Genomic DNA, 22,230 nt, shown 5'->3' with positions numbered 1-22,230 from the left:
TAACTGTGAAAAGAACACTAACATTCGTAAATTTAATCACCTTTGGGTAAAAGAACTCCTAAGTCAATGCCCCTTCCTAATATGTGAATATTTATACACAAACCTTGATGCCATCACTTTTGAAAAAATATCACCTTTACTGTCAAGAAATACACAATTAAATTGAATGTCCACAAACTTTAATGACATCACCTTTGAAAAATTTCACTTTTACTGTTGAAGAAGTTGCAATCGAATTAAATGTACCACTTTGGTGGATTTCACTCAATCCGATCATGTTTTCTCCATTAGAGATATATTTAGTGTACATGAAGATATATTTAAATGTGTCGTTAGGATAATAAAAACCATATAAGAGTCACAATCATAACTACATTCCTATTTTTTGGACTAAGAATGCATTGATCCTCTTGTAAATCCATATTTACTGTGAGAAGAATAAAAATTTTCGAGATCCCCTCACTTTTAGGCTTAAAAACCTTTAGGTTACTATAATTTTCTTTAACTTAGTTATATCACCTTTGGACAAATGTAACTAACTTTGTTGTCCTGGGAAAAACCATTAAAGAATAAGATGTGCCATTTTAGTGGATTCCACACCAACCTTTCATGGTTTCCTGAAAATTTACTATGCAACTAAGCATGTGTGGGAGTTTACACCCAGTTTAATTCCAACATATTTATTCATCATAGGGTACTCCAAGCATGACATACAAGCACAAAATTCCATTAAATTCTTATATATATTAGCCATAAATAATTTCTCAATACCAGGTTAATGATAAACCAATACAGAAATATGCATAAATAGAAATACAATTTCGAAGCTGTTTTGGAATAAAGACTGAACATTGCAACTGTTTCAAAATAGTTCTAAATTTCTTCCACAACTGGTTATAAACAGTACAAAGTACATGTTGTGACAAACCAATCAATTTCCATTCAATAAAATGAAGCAAATAAACCGCATGCATATAGTCTACTAACCGTTTCTGTCTGACTTTCAAATAGGTAAGATAATAATTACATAATGCATTAATGTATGCCACTTTTACAATTGCATGTTATCATTACATTGAGATGTAGGTGTATGTTAGCATCACATCCACCCACATATGGTTTCCAAAACTATGTTGCCATGCTAACAACCAAAACTCAAAAGCAATGACAATTATTATAATCAAGTTTAATAATAATAATAATAATAATAATAATAATAATAATAATAATAATAATAATAATAATAATAATAATAATAATAATAATAATAATAATAATAATTAAACCAAAACCAGATGATTCCAGGCTACACTTTCATAAACAGTTTAATTCTTATTTATTTATATGGCTTCACAATTGGGTTTCATTAAAACTGTAATAGAAGTGATTAATTCACCCCCAATTTATAAGCCCAAGCTCAAATCAATTTAAAACCAACCTTAAAACCCATTACTTTGGTTTTTCAATAAAATTCAGTAAAACACTATTTTAGTGTAAGCCCACATTGAAATTTATTTAGGCCGACTAAAAAAATCTCCAATCAAAATAATGATTCTAATCAGCTTAATTATCATTTACACGTTATTGAGCTGAATTTTTCTTTTTTTTGGGTAAAAATCTGTCAGTTCCATGTTCTTTTAGCTAATACAATGAGCCAAAGCAATAGTTGATTATTCATCTACCATAGAATTCATCTAAACCATAACCATGCTTGAGTTTGAGTGGTCAATATTTGCAATATAATGGGACCATAAAGGGTACTTGTTTTATTTGTTTATGCGAATTCATTTATTTTAAATTCCACCCTCTCATCCAAACCCAAGTCCAAGTCCAAGTCTAAGCTCATGCCCAAACCCAAGCCCAAGCTTACCGTTATAAATCAAAACCCAAATAAATTCTTTAATCTTTAAATAAAACAAGCCCAAGAGTCCACCACCTTTGTAAGTCGAACTTTTTTTTTTAATGGATCAAGTCTATGGCCTCAGCCCATAACTCTCTAAATAAATAAATATTGGGCTTGAGCCCACCAGCACAAACTAAAACCAAACCTAACTTAAGTATTGGGCTTGAGCCCATTAAAAGATTATGTTCACCCACGAGTAACCCTACCACTCTAATACCACTTGTTAGGATGTTTAGGTTTTCACAACGGACCCAAATTAATTTCCATACAACAATTAGAATACGATATTAAATTAAAACACAAATGATTGGATCAAAACATAGATGATTGATTTGTACCTTTTACCTAGTATGTTGAAGATGATCGACGCCGGTCACTCCCAATTTCACTCTCTTGGCTATGGATCTTTTACAATCCCTTAGATGCAATTTGATTCTACATGATCGGATCCTATTCCAATATTAATGTGGAATTCCAAATAAAAAACCAATCGATTTTAGCTTTGTATGGGTTGCTATAATACCACTTGTTAGGATGTTTAGGTTTTCACAACGGACCCTAATTAATTTCCATACAACAATTAGAATACGATATTAAATTAAAACACAAATGATCGGATCAAAACATAGATGATTGATTTGTACCTTTTACCTAGTATGCTGAAGATGATCGACGCCGGTCACTCCCAATTTCACTCTCTTGGCTATGGATCTTTTACAATCCCTTAGATCTCCTTAGTTTTCTCAGTGAATAATGGCTATACGGACCTAAAACTTAGTATTTAATACTGTACTGCATCCAAATCCCTAAACCACAATGGGTTGGGTCAGTATATCTCTAAACTTGAGAATGGACTGAACTGATTCATGCAATTTGACTCTTACCCATTTAATCAACCCGAATAACTAATTAAGCCCACAAATCCGACACCTATTCAATTGCCTTTGCTCCCTATCTGCAGAAAAGAAAAGGAACTTCAGTTCTTCATTAGCTCTTGGTTCCCCAAAATCCAATGAGATTTGTTATAGCAATGGCGTAATTTTCATCAAAATTGTTCCTGAAGCAATAGTAGTAAGACGAGACTTTAACAATGGTTGTTTACATTTTCCATTTTATCTAAAGAACTATGCTCTGTGGTTTAAAAAGTTGATAGGACCAATGTAGCTTGTCTTTCTATGTTTGAATCCTGTTTGTGTTTAGAAGTTGGCTGATTAATTAGGGTCAGGGTCAATCAGGGTATCCCGGCCTGGCCAAGCCCTGTCCAATCAGGGTCAATCAGGGCGGGCTTGGGCTGGACTGAGCCAGATAGTGTTGGCCTTGTGTTTAGGCCTTAAGTCAGGGTTGGGGCTGATCTATTTCTGAAATTCCTGTACTCTAGATTATGAACTCCCATTTTTCTATTTTGGGAAGTGCTAATTATAGCCATTTTTTAATAAACTTTTGTTGGCATAAATTACCATATTCTGGAAAAATTGCCTTATTTTGTTGGCCTGCTTTTGGCAGAATTTTCTAGTACAAGTTAGCAAATGGCGCAAATTGGCAAATCAGACCTGCAAATTGGCAAATCAGACCAGTGCATGTTAGAAAATTGCATCAGCGCATTTCTCTTGCACATGTTAGCAACTTGAGCTTGCGCATTATAGCACCTTCGTTGGCACACATTAGCAAACCGTGTCGATTTCTTGGCAAACTTCCAAGGGCGATATCTAGAGATCCGCCCGTTGGATTGTGACATTCCATATATCGTTTGAAAGGTATTTCTGGGTACTGTCTACTGATGAAAAGATATGTCCCAAATGGGGCCGGCAAAGCCATTTTTTTTTTAAATTTTATATTTTTTATGAAATAATAGCCTTATGGTGTCCTCTTGCATTGCATCATAACAACATTCATAGTATACAACTTTGCAGGGGTGGTGCTCGTATTTCTCATATGGAGTTTGCGGATCATTTAGTCTTTTTTGGGAAAGCCTCATTGCAAGAAGCTTGTGCTCTTCAATGTATTCTGATACTTATTGCCATAATTCGGGACAGCAGATCAACGTGTCCAAATCTAGAGCCCAATACAGCCCCAATGCGAAAGCTTATATTAAGACACCTCAATGAGTTCTTCCAGATTACCCCCACTTCATCCTTTGATGTCTATCTCGGGCTACCCTTTGTCAGTGGCAAACTTACAAAATCTCACTGCCATGATCTTATTACTCGAGTTTCTTCGAAGCTTTAGCATTGGAAGACCCAGTTTCTTAGCCCTGTAAGCAAAGAAATTCTCATTCAGTCTACTATCACTGCCATGCTTCAATGTCTTGTTTTTGACTCCCCTCTTCTGTCCATAAGAAGTTGGATTCATTGAGTTTGGCCTTTTTCTGGTCATGGGCACTAAGAAGTAGGTTCCTACAATTGCTTGGATCACCATCTGTCAACCCAAAAGCGCTAGCTGGCGGCCTCAATCTCAAACAATCCACTGCCATGAATGCTGCCCTCCTTGCAAAGAAAGGTTGGGAGCTCCTTCAGTCCACGTCTCTGTGGGGTACGCTTATGAAACATAATATTTTCCATCATCTTTCTTCTTCAATGCCAAATGCCCGACTACTGCGTCAACAACAACAACAACCATAATCTTATCCCAACTTGATGGGGTCGGCTACATGGATCTGATCAAGTCTAAGATGCATGTAAGAATAAAAATAGACATTCTAAAAAAAAAAAAGGTAAAAGGCGGTAAAAAGAAGAAGTTAAAGCAGTAGTCAAAGCAGCATCCTTGGAACATCCCCTATGGGGGGTTGGCTACATGGGTCCTTGTCCTCCACTTATCTCTATCTGCGGTCATACTAAGATCGATCCCTACCAGCTGCATATCTTTTCTTACCACTTCGTCAATGGTCATTTTAGGTCTGCCTCTCCTACTAGCTCTATGTAATTGAAACTGGTCACACTTCCTTACTAAGGCATCCATGGGTCTTTGTTGAACATGACCATACCACCTCAATCGGCTCTCGCAGAGCTTATCCTAGATTGGAGTCACCCCTAACTCTTTTCTAATATAATCATTCTTTACTTTGTCTCTCCGGTTCTTTTCGCACATCCCTCTCAACATTCTCATCTTTGCTACACTCAATTTATTCAAATTACTCTTCTTGATTGCCCAACAGTCCTCCCCATACATCATCTGTAGAGCACTGCTCTTTAAACCTGGTTTATTGATCGGTTGGTTTGATTTAGTTTTATAGGGTTTGAACCGAAACGGGTTGATACCGGTGCCTTGTGGTACATCACGGCAAGGGTGACGTCGAATGCAAAGTGGCTAGATGAGATTTGGCCGGTACCCAAGATGATCCACATGCCTAATCAGTGCCCTTGCACATATCAGAAGCCATGTATGAGTAGGAAAGGTACGTTATCGTATTTGAATGATAGGAACTTGATCTATAATACGTGGCGAGAGTGAAGTACATGTTATGACTCTATTTTCTTCCAAAATATAGCAAGGTTGGCTTGTTTGGCCAACTGGTAGGTGTGAGACCCACCAGTGTGACCCACCTGTTGGGGTATTGTGGACTCCAGCATGCCCGTCTTGGATGAGCATGTGTCCTTTGACATCCTCATCATAATGAGGTCTTGTGTGCCTAATGATGTCGGCTACATCGCTCGAAAATGTAATTTAATGCACTTTGGTCCGTAAATGGGCAAAACCAAACAGGCCTTACAAGATATTTATGAACCAAGGTATAAATAGCCTTTATAACTCTCTCTCCCTCATTTATGGTTTTTAGCAAAGTTGGTGAGGGGAGTAAAAAGGAGAGAGAAAAGAGGAAGAAGGAGAGAAGGAAGAGGAAAGAGGCTTACCCTTGGATTCCAGAGCCGCATCTCACCTTTATGTCGTCGAAATAGCATCCGATGTCTTGAGATCTATATTTTGAGATAAGTAACACCACAAACCTTGAGATGTGATGAAACCCTCCTTGTATATGTTTGAATCTAGAGGATAATGAAGCCATTGTATGATTTCCTTGAAGTATTAGAGAAGGGAAACAAAGATTTGGAGGTTATTGAAGTGACATTTGAGTTTGGGAAGAGGATTCTAAGATTTAGGGTTTTTCGAGTAAATGTATGATTTTTTCGCCCAAATCTTGTTAATGGCTTAAATCCATGATACAATCAAGTAGATAAGGCTTAAAATGTGTGGGAAATGAAGTGGGAACCACCCTAATAGGGTTTCAAGAGTTATAATGGAAGGAAGAAGAAAAATAGTAAAATCTGAGAAATCCAATGGGTAAGACCCACCTCACCCGCCGGTGTGACCTACCAGTCACCCCTGACCCCTCTAGTTCTACCAGCGGGTAAGACTGGAGGGTGCCTGACCACCGGTGTGACCTACCAGTCACCCCTGTCCCCTATGGTTATGTGGGTGGGTAAGACCGATGGATGCCTGACCAACCAGTATGACCCGTCGATTTAGGCAGACTGCACAGGTGGGTTCTCCTACCCACCTATATGACCCACCTGTAGCCCAAATGACCTCTGATTGAAACCAAACTCACCGAAAACCTTCTTCACGCTATTAAATGTGTCATGACCATATCCTATGTCATTTATAGTCCTGATTTGGACGTATTTCTAAACCCTTTATCTATGCTAGGTTTCAAAAAATTCATCTTCTCATTCCGGATCTTACCTGTATCGCGAGTGCTGATTCTTCTACAAAAATTAGTAAGTGGGGAGAGGACTTTGATCTTAATTTTTGAAGTGTTTTTGGCATCCTATACATTAACAAACTATATTGACATTTCGATTGCCATTCTCATGCATGTGATTGATGAATGAATGATGCATTTAGAACTGAACATGTTGTATCTTAATTCTATATGCATGATTACTTGCTTGAAATATTGAGCATGTATTTATCATATGATGGATGATGATGACGATTTTTTTCGATCATGAGTGGGATTTCTAGATTAGATGCCATAATCAGCTTGGAAACAAATGCATCGGTACACTGTGGAATGGGATACGGAAGTACTATGCAGTTGTCCTATCTCATGCAGAAGCATATGGTTAGGATTTCATATTTTCTAGTGCTATGACCTTTCCCAACACAGGTTTACGTGTTGGGTTATCACTAGGGGAAAGCATCGATCGCGGACCGCCATGGTGGTTAGAAGTACGCCTAGCTGATCAATAGGATAATTGGAAACCTTGGTGATATATTTAGAGGGTCAATCATACTACTTTTAATTTCTGTTGTGGTTCGATCATGATTTAATTTTCTGTTGTGGTTCAACCATGATTTACATTTTTACTGTGGTTTGTCCATGATTTACTTTTATGAGTGCTCACGGTGGGCCTTCTCCGACAACCCTATGGGCCTATTGTCGGATGGAGAACGCGTCTCGGACCCTGGGCATATGTGCATTGTGATTGTGAGTAACATGTTACCTATGACCTAGAATGATTTGTTTAGGTGGACTAGGATTAAAATGAATGTTATACATATAGTATCATTTGAAATGCATTTGTTTATGTGCGTCTTTTTTTCCATTTACTGAGTTAGTGAACTCACCCCTCGTGTACACACATTTTTAGATGATTTTGTAGGATACTCTGTAGAGGAACCCGTGCCAAGTCCCATTGACGAAACCCCAGTGGGGAATTGGTGGGTCCTCGAAGAATTTGAACACGGTGATGGCTGCCCGTGTGAGGGTTGTGTTGTAGGGCAATAGTAACAGATTCCATCTACTGTACTCTTTTGATTCTTTTGGTATATTCCTTTTGTGCTCTCGAGAGTTAAATTGCTATTTCTTATGTAAATATCATACCTACGTCCCACATGTACATACTATATGTATAACAATTTGGGTATCAAAAGTATATGAAAAATTACAGGTAATCATTTATGATAAGACTTCCACTGTATTATATTTTTATATTACATTGATTACTTGTGGCTTGCTATGCTGTGGTTACTGTATCAGATGATCCGGGTGGTTTTGGGTTATCCGGAGGGAACCCAGTTACTGGTCTGGTTCTATGTAAACGGGACGTGACAACGGTGGTATCAGAGCATGATGCTCTAATCACTCACAGCTTACAAGAATTAAATTCTTAGAAATCTAAATTTAGATAAGGGGTTAGGAAAAACATAAAAGACTTCATATAAAATCTGAAAGTACATAAAACTTAAAAATTTTACCATGATGCATCCATAAGTTGAGGGTACCAAAATGTGCACACAAGAAACAAGAATTACATAAACACAGGAAATTTTTCCTTACACAAAAGAAGAGTATTCACAACATAATCATATCAATGAGTCTCTCTACATACTAGAGAGCTGTTCCAATAATGTTAGACAAGAAGAGAATAGAAGAGAAAGGAGGAAAAGAAAACAGAATTCCCAAAATAACAACCCATATGATGGAAAAGAGAAGAAAGAAAAACAACAATCTCATTAGTCCTCATCATCATTGTCATCCAAGTCGATGACCTCCTCCAACTGTTCTCTTGAGTTAATACCTAAGCGGTGATCATAGTAGTCGAATTGGTGGTTCACCAAATCCACACCATCCTGAAGATGCCTAAGACTCATTGCCATGTCCCTAGAGGCTAAGTCCACGGCATGGTCTATATCGTCGATGTCTATGATTATGCTCACCTGGGTTTTCTTCATAGCTGCTTGCCCTGTTAGGAGCTTCTCCTGACCCTCCTGTAGTGACTTTAGTCCAGCTATCAAGCCCTGGAATTCAAAGGCCCCACCTGGAGATGGTGGAACTGCTCTGAGGGGGACCTCATTCTCCATTTCCACCGCCATCTCTATATCCTCCTCCTCCTAGGGGATATAGTCCTTGTCATCTTTCTCATCGTCACCACCCTCCTCCTGGGCTACCTCCCCCACTACATGCTCCATCAGATGGAATAACTCCATCTTATGTAAGATGCCCTGAGCAAACCGGTCTGAGGGGGCACTACCCACCTCACCCTCAAGGTCCATGTGAAAATACTCAAAGATCTTTGTAAGTGACCGAGAGTAAGAGTAGTTACCGTTTGTGGGATGGGCTGCGTGGTACTCCATCATCTTCATAATCATATATGGAAAGCACAGGCACGGAGGACCATCTAATGCAGTGTAAAGATAGTAGGCCATATAAATAGCCATGAAGTTCATCTGGTTCCGGTGCCTAGCACGTGGAAGCAGGTTGAACTAAGCTAAGCAACTAAAGACTCGGACCTTGGTATGGAAGGATGTCTCGGACTCTGTCACAACCGATTTCTTCATCAATACGGGTCTCTTTTTGAATTCGACCCAAGAGCATGTGGCCTTAAGACTATGAAATACACGATCGTCATAGTCCTCTAACTCCTTGGATAGGTCCCTAGCGGGTCGAGCCCGGGAAGCAAAGGAGCTAGAAGTGGAACCCCTCTTTTTCTTGCTAGAAGCTTGCCCGCTTCTAGAAGAGGAACCTGCCCCTTTGCCCTTGCAGGAAGACATCCTGTTAAAGATGAGAAAAGAGATGTAAGAGAACTGATAAAGTGCCAAGAGGAAATTGTAAAACAAAAGAGGAAAGTGAAATTGATGCACTCTATATATTAAACAACATAGAATGAGCAATGCATGTAGTATAACAGATGAGGGAGAAGAACCCAACGAATACAATGCCAATGATTGAAATGGAGCTACATGTGAATGGAAATTGACAAGAACCATATGTGGATAAATGAACATTATAAAAATTCAATGGTTGATGCAATACATTGATAAAGACCAGTGATGGAAGCATTCATTTAAGGTATAGAAAGATGAATTTGCCAAAATTAGCAACAATGCAAACCATTGACAGTTTTTCCAAAAGAAGAAAAGGGGAAATTTGTAAAGAAAAGAACATAAACCTAGTATACCCAAAGCATTGAGGAAATTCTTGGCAATGACATAAGGGGAAAGGATAAATTTCATGAGAATGTATGTAATTTGGCATATTGAGGTCAAATAAGTGAAAGCCCCGAATTTCCCAAGAACAATAACCTAGAAATGGAGAATTTTCATGCCAAAATGAGAAAAGATGACGCATATGTACAATGTAACACTCTTACCACTATTAGACAATCAAATGTGGATATATAGACTCATTAAATCAAACTTTTTGCAAGAAATGGGAGAGGAAATGAACAAAACCCTAAAACAGTGAAATTTCGAGTAAATGAGGTTAAAAAGTCCATAGAGATGATATATGTGATGATTAGAGACAACAAACACCAAAGAAATAACAAATCCACATACTACATTCAATCTATTATGAAGAAATCAAAGGGAAAATGGAGTTTTTGAGTTTATTGAGCAAAACAAACAAAATCCCAAAGAGAAAGAGGTAAACCCTACTTACTTGAGGTTGAATGGAGTGTAGAGACTGTAGATCTAAGTGAGAAGCGTGCGTAGGGCTGGTAATGGTGTTCTTGGACATTCTTTGGGTGCCTTGGGCGATTTGGAGAAGAGAAGAAGAAGAGGGAAATGAAAGGTTTTAAAAATAAGGGCCTTTCTGCCCTTAAACAAAATCCATGACAAGACCGGCGGGTCATAAAAATGACCCACCCACCGATATAACCTGCTGGTGTGGGTTTTTGGGCCGAAAATCCCCAGTTTTTGGGGATTTGATTTTCAAGCCTTGTAGAACCCATTTTTACGTGAATTATAAGTTGATGTGCAATTAATCTTCATACATGCCTATGAGAAATAAGTGCGATACCATATGGAACTCAATGTGTGGAATGCGTGCTATGATGATGAAATGCACTACGATTGCATAATGGGAGACATGATGTGATTTGATTTTGTGCTTATATGAAACAAATGTGGCACTAAATTGTATCAAATCTTGATGCAATCTAGGTATGAAGCATCATGGTATGTATTAGATCTGGAACTAATGCAAGGGGGCCCCACGTGGTTCCCATCCTATGACACCTAACCCACGAGAAACTCGACCACGAGTGAGTCCTAGATAAGAAGGTATAGTCAAGGGCTCACCTACTCTTGAAATTCTAGATCCTTCTCCTATTGTTACTCCTAATGATGTTGCGACTCTTATCTAACAGTCGCAATAGGCTTTCCAGCAACAACTACTCCAACAACAACAGACTTTCATGAATGCTGTACAGCAACAGCTGCACCCTATGTTCATGGGTCAACATCCTCGTGGGGTACCTTTCCCACAAGAATCTCCTATTGTACCCAGGGTTGGAGTATAGTCGGGGGTGCTTCTCCTCGAGCACCACCTGTTGAGACACAAGGGAGTGCATTACCTGCAGTACCACCACAGAATCAACCTGGAGGTACTCCACCTGGGGTTACTCCACAGTTTCCTCCTCATGGCACTCCACCATATATGGTGCCTCCCCCATATCAGTATTATCTGGCATATCCTCCATACTCTCCACTAGCAACCACTACTGCAAGGATGGTGGAATCATTTAAGAGATGATTGCCACCTATCTTCACCAAGGTGGGGAGTGATCCTCTAGAGCCAGATTGGTGGATCTAGGAAATGGAAAAGACATTTGAGGTAGTAGAATGTAAAAAATCTCCGAAACTCATCTGTGCCAGGTTATAGTTAAGGAGTGAAGTTGATTCATGGTGGAAGGCTTCTAAGCTTATCTTATTGGCAACCCATCCAGAACCAACATGGGAATAGTTCAAGGAATTGGTCCTATCGAATTATTACCCCTCAAGCTTTAGAGATCGTAAAAATGCTGAATTCTTAGCTTTGACTCAGGGAAATAAGTCTGTCCTTGAGTACTAGTAGCAGTTTGAGGAATTATTCTACTTTGCCCTTCCACACATGAAAACAATAGAGGAAAAGATAAAGAAATTTCTGAAAGGGCTAAAAGTATCTATTGGCACGATTTTGGAGGCTATGGACTAGACTGATTTTGCTCAAATTGTACAGAAGGCCGAGACTATAGAAGACAAGCAGAAGGGAGAGTCTTCTACTACACCTAGACTTTGGAAGAGGTCCAACCCCTTTGCAGATTCAGGAAACCCAAACAAGAGTTTTTGTGGCCCGTATAATTATGGACCATCACATTAGCAGCCCTATAGATCATCGAGTTACATACCCAGACCAACCAGTAGATTGGGTACTACTTCTTTTCGCCTAAATATTAGCACGGTGCCTATGGCTCCATGGCCACCTTGTCCTCCTACCACACAGAGCCAGATACAAAGGGCCCTAATACCAGTGCTAGCCTCTCAGAACAGGTGCTATGTTTGCCATTCACTTGGGCATTTTATAAAGGATTGCCCTTACAAGCCAGCTATGGTGCAGAGTCAGCCTCCTATTCATAGACCTGCCTTGACTCAAGGTAGTCGACCTTAAGGAAGAATGTATGCTTTATCAGCTGAAGAGGTTGAGGCAAGCCCCGATGTGGTAGTAGGTATTCTACCTATCTCGGGTATACCAACTTATGTATTATTTGATTCTAGTGTATCACATTCTTTTATATCTAAAAGATTTGCTATTAAGATTAATGTGACACCCAGGGCCTTAAAAAGTAAATTGATTGTTAGCACACCTATGGGTAGGGTAGCACAGTTGAATGAAGTGTACGGGCCATGTTCCGTTGAAATAGGTGAGAACAAGTTGGATGCCCAATTTATCAAATTTAATATGTGAAATTTTGATGTTATATTAGGTATGGATTGGTTATCTACTCACCAAAAAAATGTCATGTGTGCCGAAAAGCAAATTAAAGTGGTGAGTGATGATGGTGAAGAGCTTGTATATTAAGCGGATAAGATAAAATGACCTAGAAAGATTCTTATATCTGCATTGCAGGCGATTAAGTTATTGGAAGACAGATGTTAGGGCTACCTAGCTTCAGTACAAGATGTAGAAGCAAAGGTTACACCATTAGAGGAATTGAATGTAGTTAAGGAGTTCCTTGACGTATTTCTAGATGATCTAACCCGGCTTTCGCCTAATAGGGAGTTAGAGTTTGCCATTGATTTGGTTCTTAGACCGGTACCAATGTCTAAAGCTCCGTACAGAATGGCACCACCTGAATTAAAGGAGTTACAAATTTAGTTATAGGATTTGTTAGAGAAAGGGTTCATACGTCCAAGTGTTTCTCCTTGGGGTGCCCCAATTCTATTTATCAAGAAGAAAGATGGGAGTTTGCATATGTGCATCGATTACCGAGAATTGAACAAGTTGACCATCAAGAATCGGTATCCATTGCCGCGCATAGATGATCTTTTCGATCAGTTGCAAGGCATAAAGTATTCTCAAAGATCGATCTTAGATCCGGTTATTACCAGCTCAAGATAAAGAGCAGTGATATACCTAAGATGGCTTTTAGGACCCAATATGGTTATTATGAATTCCTAGTGCTGTCTTTTGGTTTAACCAATGCACCAACAGCCTTTATGGATCTAATGAATCGAGTATTTTATGATGTTCTTGATAAGTGAGTCATCGTTTTCATTGATGACATCCTGATATACTCGAAAACAGAAGAAGAGCATGCACAACACTTGCAAATGGTACTTCAAAGATTGGGAGAACAACAGTTATTTGTAAAATTCGCAAGTGTGAATTCTGGTTGAAACAAGTTGGATTCTTAGGGCACATAGTGTCACACCCCGTTCACACTGAACCGGAGCGGTGACCGGGTTAACACCGGTTAACCCATACCTGCCAGGATCATCAGATACTGTATTCCACCACAGCATACATACACTAACATCAATTCATCAGATCAGCGGAAGACTAAATTTTACCTGTAAATAATTCCCATATACTTGATACCCAAATGATAATACCATAATTATATACATTTGGGCCCGAAGGCATGATATATACACAAAAAGAATGAAGTTCAAATATCAAGTATATACAAGAATTCATCAAAATCATCAGAGTACACAGCTCGGCTCGGTCTCAAGGCTGGAGCTCAGCTCGGCCTCAGAACCGCTGTCCCGCAGCACAGCTCTCACACGCGCAGTCTACGCCGTGCTCAAACTCCTCAGGGGTCCACCAGTCCTCCTCAGGAAACTCGACTGTGGGACCCACCCCATGCTCCTCAGATGCATGACCTGCAAAATCATCTAAAAAGGGGTGTACACGTGGAATGAGCTCACTAGCTCAGTAAGTAGAGAGGTGGACCACACACAACAGTCCACACATCACAACACATCATATGCACTACATGCCATGCAAGTCATTTTAAATCACATACACCTAATCAACATTACTAAGTCTTTGGTTTTAGTGCTACTACAACCACAGTGCACGTATACTCCGGGTACGAGCCGCGAACTCCCTCCCACGATACACCCATAGGGCTGTTGGAGAAGGCCCACCGTGAGTACTCGGAAAAATAAAGACAATGCCGTCCACCGGCTCTCAACAGAAATGTAAATAAATTAAATGACAGTGCTGACTCCAGCAATTTAAAAGCAGTACGATTGGCCCTCTTGAAATACCACCGGGGTTGCCGACTGTCCTACATGACTCACCGGGCGTAATGCCTAACCGCCACAGTGTCCGATAACCGCGACCTCTGCTTCCCCCCAAATGGCAACCCAACACCTGAACCCCTGTTGGGAAGGGTCGTAGCACGGGATGGTGAGAATCCTAATACCGCATGCTCCTATATGCGGTACGACTGCATAGTGCCACCGTGTCCCATACCACGGGTCACCAATGCATTCGTTTCCAAGCCGACCACGGCATCTAGTCTATCAATGCATTATGCAACATGATGTCCACTTTCAACATATAACATCACATTCAATTTGCATTTGAAAAGTAAACATAGCATATATGCACATCAATGAGTGAAATGACTAATCTATATAGCGCATTCATGATGACATGACTAAATTAGATATAGTTATATGAATGCCAAACAAATGCCTTGAAACAAGGCCAAACGTCCTCTCTCCACTTACTTGTAGCGTACAAGGATTCCCGTTCGGTACGGGCGAGATCCGGAGCGAATCGGGTAGGCTTTGGTGAACCTAACAAAATTGAGAGGGGTTAGTACTTCACCATTTTAGAATCAAAATTAATGAAATCCGACGTCAAAATCGTGTTTAGAACGTCGAAAGAAGGTCCCACGTCCGATTTGGGCTCGATCGGACCTAAAAATCACATTCTGGCCACTCAGGTGGGTCACTCAGGTGGGTTGTCTACCCACCGGTCCTACCCGCCGGTTTGGCCAGGGACCCCCCTGGTCCTCTCAGGTGGGTGACTCAGGCGGGTAGGGACCCGCCGGTTGCACCCGTCGGTTTTGGCGGAAAAACCCCAGTTTCTTCTCAACTTCCTCCATTCCTTGGGGACCCAAATAGGGCTTTTCTCAACCCATTCTTCACACCTTTAAAGTCCTATAGGATGGTTCTAGCTTAGATCTAAGTTAGATTCGAGTGAGGGGAACCATCTTACCTTCTTTGCTCAAGAATGACTTCAAACCCTTCAAGAACACTTCCAACTCACAATGCTCCTTCTACCGTGTCAATATCTCTTCAAATCCTTCAAGATCAACACATAAATCGTCTATTAAACCTTAGATTCATCATTTCAAAGGGTGTTTACAAGATCTTAAGAACCCATACTCGAATCAAGGGTTTAAAGCTTGGGTATGGCGAATGTTTATAAAACCCAACTGTTCTTACCTCCAACTGTAGATCTCGAGTTGAAGATTACTCTCCCGGCACCGGAATGGCAAGATCTAGCTTCGGCGCCACTGAAATCCTTCCTTTCTTCTTCTTCCTTCCTTCTTCCCTTTCTTTTCTCTCTCCTCTTTACTTTTCTCACCAAACGTACGAGGGTAATAAATGGAAAGAAAAGAAATCATAAAGCTTTATATACTATTCCTACTTAAGTGAATAGTGATGGATGGGTCACTCAGGTGGGTGGGTGTACCCACCTGACATAGCCATCCGAGAGTCAAAACTTGGGATTTTGACCGAGCTCGGACCTCGGCTCGGACCCTACCCCAAGCATACAATGTAGCATACGTATATAACCTTAAAATACGGATATAATACCTGTTCTATCCGTACATAGCCTTATGGTAGGTGCACGTACACAGTTTGGGCACTCCCGTCTCTTCTGGCACTGGCTCGGACTTGTCGGGCCAGCCGGTGTTTAAGGTCACCCGTGCCATCATAGCCCATAAGGAACCCGCCCTAATATCCTCTGGCTCGGTTCCTGTATAGTTAAACCGGTTCAACCACGAAATCAGACCGGGTTTAAGAAGCGGGATATTACATTACCCCCCCTTCTGAAAAATTTCGTCCTCGAAATTGCGTACCTGGTTGATCAAAAAGATGAGGGTACTTGGCTCGCATTTCTTCTTCTACCTCCCAAGATGCTTCTTCAAGTGAGTGATCAGCCCATCGCACCTTTACATAGGAAATGGAGCGGTTGCGAAGGGTTTTCACCTTACGGTCCAAAATTTCAGCTGGCTGTTCTGTGTAGGTCATATTAGCTTCCAGGTACCCTGGTTCCACGGGTAGTACATGAGATGGATCGTGCACGTACTTCTTCAGCATGGATACGTGGAATACATTGTGAACATTTCCAAGCGAAGGTGGCAGAGCAAGCATGTAGGCTACTGAGCCAATCCGGGACAAGATCTCAAATGGTCCCATGTATCTTGGGCTCAACTTCCCCTTTCTGTGAAACCTTTGCAAACCTTTAGTAGGGGAGATCTTGAGAAATACCTTTTCTCCTGGCTGAAATTCAATCTCCTTCCTGCGGGTGTCCGCATAGCTCTTTTGACGGGACTGAGCTGCTTTAATCCGTTCCCTAATAACGTCGACCTTGTCACAAGTCATTTGGATGATCTCAGGTCCTAACATTCGACGTTCACCTACCTCATCCCAATACAAAGGAGTTCTGCACTTTCTGCCATATAACGCCTCATATGGAGCCATCCCAATTGTAGCTTGGTAACTGTTATTATATGCAAACTCCATAAGAGGTATATATTCTTCCCAGTTGCCACTCATCTCCATTGCACATGCCCTGAGCATGTCTTCTAATATCTGTATGGTTCGCTCCGACTGACCGTCCGTCTGTGGGTGAAAAGCTGTACTCAAATTCAGCTGTGATCCCAAGGCACGCTGTAAGCTTTTCCAAAATCTGGAAGTGAACCTTGGGTCCCTATCTGAAACAATGCTCACTGGCACTCCATGTAAACGCACTATGTTGTCCATGTAAAGTTGTGCTAGTTTGGTCATGGAGAACTTGGTCTTGATAGGAATGAAATGAGCAGTCTTAGTAAGCCGGTCCACAATCACCCATATCGCATCCATTCCCTTAGGTGTACTTGGTAGTCCGGTGACGAAGTCCATTGTAATCCTTTCCCACTTCCATTCTGGTACTGGGAGTGGCTGAAGGGTACCATAAGGTCGATGCCTCTCGGCCTTCACTTTCTGGCAGGTAAGACAAGTAGCCACATACAAAGCTATGGTGACTTTCATGTTTGGCCACCAATAATTTTGTTTGAGGTCTTTATACATTTTGGTACTTCCTGGGTGAAGTGAGTACTCGGAGCTATGTGCTTCTTTCACTATCTTATCTTGTATATCCAAATCATCGGGTACACACAATCTATCTCGAAACATCAATGTCCCATCACTGGCTAGAGTAAAATCTGGGTCGTTCATTGTTTGGTCTTGAACCTTAACTCTGATCCGCTGCAATTCAGGATCCAAAGGTTGCTTCAATATCACCTCTTGCCTAATTGTCGGATGCACCTGTAGAGCCGATAAGGATACCGTCAACCATTTAAGGTTTTCTGGTTGAGGTTCAAGCTCTAGGGTTGCCCCTTCATACAAGAGAGTTTCATCCATTAGCATCGCCTCTTGCACAAGTGGTGAGCTGACTGCTAAGTGTGAGAGCGACACAGTCTGTGTTTTCTGACTCAATGCATCCGCCACTACATTAGCCTTGCCGGGATGATACTGAATATCACAGTCATAATCCTTCATGAGTTCAAGCCATCTTCTCTGTCTCATGTTCAGATCCTTCTGGGTGAAGAAGTATTTCAGGCTCTTGTGGTCACTGTATATCTCACACTTCTCCCCATACAAATAATGTCGCCAGATCTTAAGGGCAAAAATGACTGCCGCTAGTTCCAAGTCATGAGTGGGGTAATTCTTCTCATATTCCTTTAGTTGTCGGGATGCATATGCTATTACCTTCCCGCGTTGCATGAGAACACAACCCAAACCAACTTTGGAAGCATCGGTATAAACTGTCATTCCACCTGTGCCTTCAGGAATAGTCAGCACTGGGGCAGTCACCAACTTCTCTTTCAATTCTTGGAAGCTCTTCTCACATTCCTCTGCCCAGTCGAATTTCACACCCTTTTTCGTCAACTTGGTCATTGGCGCTGAGATCCGAGCAAAATTCTCGATGAAACGCCGGTAATATCCAGCCAAACCCAAGAAGCTTCTAATTTCTGTAACATTCTTGGGGCTTTCCCATTCCACTACTGCTTTCACCTTAGCAGGATCTACTTCGATTCCAGCTTTAGACACCACGTGCCCCAGGAATCCAGCTTGTTCAAGCCAAAATTCACACTTGCTGTACTTGGCAAACAACTGTTGATCTCTCAAACTCTGTAACACCATTCTCAAGTGTTGAGTGTGCTCCTCCTCGGTCTTGGAGTAGATCAAGATATCGTCAATAAAAACAATTACCCATTTGTCGAGCACATCCTGGAATACTCGATTCATGAGATCCATAAATGCTGCCGGCGCATTGGTTAACCCGAAGGACAACACTAGGAACTCATAATGGCCGTATCGAGTCCTAAATGCTGTTTTGGGTATATCACTACTCTTTATCTTGAGCTGATAATAGCCGGACCGAAGGTCTATCTTCGAAAATACTCTGGCTCCCTGCAACTGATCAAATAAATCATCGATGCGTGGCAATGGATACCGGTTCTTAATGGTCAGCTTATTCAACTCCCGGTAATCTATGCACATACGCAAACTACCATCCTTCTTCTTGACAAACAACACCGGGGCACCCCAAGGTGAAACACTTGGGCGAATAAACCCCTTTTCTAATAATTCCTGCAACTGCGTCTGCAACTCCTTCAATTCAGCTGGTGCCATCCTATATGGAGCCTTAGATACTGGAGCTGCCCCAGGAGTCAAGTCTATGGCAAACTCCAACTCTCTATCAGGTGGTAAATGCATCAGATCATCTGGGAAAACATCGGGAAACTCTTTAACCACCTTTACTTCGCCTAGAGGTGTAACTCTTGCATCAACATCGAGTACCGAGGCTATGTAACCCTGACATCCACTTTCTAGTAACTTTACCGCTTGGAGGGCGGAGACCAGAACCTTCCTCACCCTTTTCATGGTATCTGCTCGGTACACCCACTCTTTCCCTTCGTCATCTGTTACCTTAATCAGCCTTTCCGCACAAATCACATTAGCTCGATGAGCCGACAGCCAATCCATACCCAATATAACATCAAAATTCTGCATATTGAATTTAATGAGTTGCGCATCAAAGTTCTTCCCACTAATCTCCACTGGGCACGGTCCATACACTTCCTTCAACTGTGCAATTTTACCAGTAGGCATACTAATAATCATTCCCTGGTCTAGGATCCTGGGTGACATCCCAAGCTTCCCTACAAATCTCTTAGATGCGAATGAATGAGTAGCTCCTGAATCAAATAAAACATAGGCTGGTATGCCCGATATGGGTAGGATACCTAATATAACAATGTATAATAATTTCAGCAGGTCATCAATATTAATCATAATGAACTTCTTAATTTAAAATGTACCTGCTACAACTTCTGTACTAGCCTCAGCTTCCTCGGCTGATAGGGCATACATCCTTCCCTGCGGTTGACTGCCTCGAGGTAAGGGAGGTCGGTACGCAGAGGGCTGACTGGAGGGCAAGGCTGGTCGGGACCGACAGTCTTTCGCATAATGCCCATAGGAATGGCAGTTGAAGCAGCGAATCTGAGACGTCGGAACTGGAGCGGGGCCCCTCTGCACTTGACCCGATGCAGATGAAGGTCGAGGTGGCCTTGGAGCTGTAGGAGCCACACTGGTGTTCGGGCGAAAAGAGGTTGAACCCGAACCACCAACTGGCCTAGGAGGATAGCCAGATGGCCTATAGGGCTGCCTATACATAGGCCCAGAACTGTATGATCCACGGTATGCTTTGGAGGAATTTCCCACATCTGGGAATGGATTTGATCTCTTCCACAGTCCAGGAGTGAGGGACTGTTCACCCTTTTGCTTATCTTCCATTGTTTTGGCCTTCTGTACAATCTGGCCATATTCGGTTAAATCCAAGACTTCAAGCACAGACCCAATAGATGCTTTTAGGCCTTTTAGGAACCTTGCTGCCTTCTCTTCAGCTGTTCGCATATGCCTTGGGGTGAAATGGAACAAGCTTTCAAATTGTTGCTGATATTCAAGGACAGTTTTACCTCCTTGAGTTAAGGCCATGAACTCAGTCTCCTTCCGATCCCTGAAACTGCGCGGATAATGGTTATCCAAGAACAATTCCTTGAACTGCTCCCAAGTAGGTTCTGGATGAGCAGCCATCAATATAGGCTTGGAAGCTTGCCACCAAGAATTTGCCTCTTTCTTGAGTTGTAACCCAGCACAAATGAGCTTCTGGGCATCCGTGCACTCAAGCACCTCAAATATCTTCTCCAATTCTTGGATCCATTGATCCGGTTCTAGAGGATCACTCCCCACCTTAGAGAATACCGGTGGTAAGTTCCTCTTGAAAGACTCCACTACCCTTGACGTGTTGCTCGTCGCCGGGAAGTTAGGAGCATAGACGGGATAGTAGGAGTATGGAGGAGGCATCCCCTGCTGAGGAATACCGAATGGTGGGATTGGAGGTGTACCCACTTGTGGTCCCGTTCCCGACCCTACAGGTGGGTCCTGCGGAGTGAGTACCCGGGGAGGTTGACCCGGTTGAGAAAATTCCAACTGTTGCTGGATGGCAGTCATAAATGCTTGCTGTTGCTGAAGCATTTGTTGCTGGAAAGCTTGTTGGGACTGCTGGATTATTGTAGCAACATCTCCCGGTGTAATGACCGGTGGAGGGTCTGGGAGTGCAGTCATAGGTGGGTCCCCATGTGCCCCACCCTGACCATGGGTCTCTGGAGGTAGTGGAGGTGAGGTATGCCCCACAGAACGGGACCCCCTGGGATTTTGTGGTCGACCGACCCGACGAGGACCCCGCGAGGTACCTCGGGCATTACTACCGGATCTAGTACGTACCATCGTATCCCTGTACCTGGAACATATCACACACCATATTGGTTAAACACCATAGACTGATTTAGGCACACAATCATATGCCATTATGTGAGGTGTGGTAGTGTATGATAGCCTGTAATTAATCATAGCTCAATTCCAAGATACAGGCAAAGTTCACAACATACATGCTAATGGTCCCACTTGACCGTAGCATATTGATCATAGGATTAATATCCACCATAAAACCAATGCATTCATAATAGGAGAAGAGAAGGGAAAAGACAAAGAAGGAAAATGTTCAAAATTTTAAAAATTTTCCCTTCTGTCCAAACCGGTGGGATGAACCGACGGGTAGGGACCCGTCGGTCTGACCCACTGGTCCCAGCACCCCAAACCGACGGGTGTCACCGGCGGGTAGGGACCCGCCGGTTGGACCCGCTGGTCTGGCCCGCGATAAAACACGAACAGGGCCAGAAAGGCCCTGTTTTGTCTGTCACTCTCACTCCCTCCCCTCTCTTTCTTCCTTTTCCTCTTGGACGATTTTGGGAATCTACTCGGCGCTCCTATTCGCGGTTCCACTCATCCACACGGCGCTTTAGTGAAGAGTCAACTCGTCTTCCTCCAAGTAAGTTCCTCTTCTTCTCCCTTTTTTCAGAATTTCAATTTGGGTGAAATGCTTGAATAGGATTTATTTTCTAGGCTTCCATTCTCTATTTTTCACCATAGAATAGTCTTTCCATGTGTTTATGATGATTCTACTGTGCTCATTTGTAGTTTATAGGAATTTGTTTCTTCATTTAGGGAAAAACCCCCAATTTGTGCCCTAAGTTCCCAAATTTGGGGATTTCTTACATTGTTGATCCTTTTCTCAAATTGGTGATTCCTTTGTAGAACATTCCACTTGTTTTATGCTTAATATGCCTTAGATTTCAGGAATCAACCATTATGCTTGGAATCCCTATGTTTTCCCATGAAAATTCCTATTTTTGGCATTGATTTCCTTGATTTTCATTCATACTTGTATTTATAGAACTCTATAGTCTATTTGGGGCATGTTCTTGCATTTT

The sequence above is a fragment of the Macadamia integrifolia genome, unplaced genomic scaffold (assembly GCF_013358625.1).
Source record: "Macadamia integrifolia cultivar HAES 741 unplaced genomic scaffold, SCU_Mint_v3 scaffold930, whole genome shotgun sequence".
Taxonomy (NCBI): Eukaryota; Viridiplantae; Streptophyta; class Magnoliopsida; order Proteales; family Proteaceae; genus Macadamia; species Macadamia integrifolia.
This window is presented reverse-complemented; position numbering follows the sequence as displayed.